Genomic DNA, 1,626 nt, shown 5'->3' with positions numbered 1-1,626 from the left:
GATCTTGAAGTCAACTCTAAATTTAATGGGGAGCCAATGCAATGGGGCAAGGACATATGATCACTTTTTCTAGTTCCTGTCAGGAATCTGGCTGCAGAGTTCTGAACCATCTGTAACAGATACAGTGTAGATTGAGGTAAGCCAACATAAAGTGAATTGTAGTAGTCCAGTCGAGAAGACATAAGTGTGTGGATCACAATTTCAAGGTCTTTGCTAGAAAGAAAGTGATTTCCTTTTGCTATGGATCTGAGTTGAAAAAAGCAACTCCTTTACGACTGCATTTATGTGCTTGTCAAATTGGAAAAGAGGGTCAAAATAGACACCAAGATTTTTTGCATGATTGTGCAGGTTTTACTTAAAGAACCTGAGTTGTTCGTAGCAGCAGGACTCAGTAGAAGCACTTCGGTTGTGAGTTATTTGTCATCCAGGACTTTACTTTAGACATGAGAAGAGATGATCGAAGGAAAACTCATTGCCTTGTTTGATTGGAAAATATACTTGAAGGTCGGCAACGCAACAATGATGAGTATTTACAGACGTTAATAACTTTTCAAAAGAATGGCGTGATCTATAGTGTCAAATGCCACCTCAGATCTAAAAGAATCAGGATAGCAGAAGAACCATAATCAATAAAAACCAAAATGTCATTTGTGACCTTCAGTATTGCTGATTCAGTGCTATGCAATGATCTTAAACCAGACTGAAATGAGTCTTGAACATTAAAGGTATCCAGGTACAAAGGTGCGGTGTCCCAGACAGGGATTAGACCAATCCTAGACCTGTCCAAACTGAAAACAACTTGCACAGACATCTTAAAATTCATCAGTGCACTTTGTTTTGCCTCAAAATGCACACAAGTAATGTTTTTAGTAAGGCATGTTAGTTATATTTGACAATTTAACTATGGTCTAGTCCTGGTTTAAGCTAATCTGTATCCGAGAAAGCTCCCCTATGGTTGTTTCCCGGACAGGGCTTCTCCTAGTCCCAGACTAAAATAGATGTTTGAGCTGCCTTAATTTCAAAACACCTCATAAATAACTCAGTTAAAAAACACATCCATCAATCTAGAAGAATTGTAGAAAACAAATAAACAATCTTTAAAAGTGCAGTGAACCACAGCAGAATCACCACTGTTAAATGTGCACTGCTGCTGTATGAGTCTCACCAACAAGTGTTAAAGCATGACACTAAAACAGTATTTAATCTACACTTTATATTATCCATTTATGCAGTTAATGAATCAATTAAGTTTATTGTACAAGTGTGTATTATTGAAGACAATTGATGATAATGAGTTCCATTACACACAGCAAAGAATAGTGGCGGTAATGCTCTACATAAGATTGCGACCCGCCAATAAGCACAAAGAAGGTAATACTTCTAAGGAGTGAACGGCCATTAAACGGGAAGAAGAAGAAGCACGACGAAGAAAACAGCTATTCGTTTACATCAGTTTTATTTTGTGATTGTTGATTTTCTATAATCATTTTATTAAGTGTAAACAGAGTCTTGTCTCTGTGTATTTTAGTGTTTATGATGAGAGGTGAATGAAGTGTTAAGCGTCTTCTCTCTCCAGTACAGCAGGAGGCGCTCTGCAGCTCTTTAGTCCACATATAAACCCACTAA

Source organism: Misgurnus anguillicaudatus, chromosome 3, assembly GCF_027580225.2.
Source record: "Misgurnus anguillicaudatus chromosome 3, ASM2758022v2, whole genome shotgun sequence".
NCBI lineage: Eukaryota > Metazoa > Chordata > Actinopteri > Cypriniformes > Cobitidae > Misgurnus > Misgurnus anguillicaudatus.
This window is presented reverse-complemented; position numbering follows the sequence as displayed.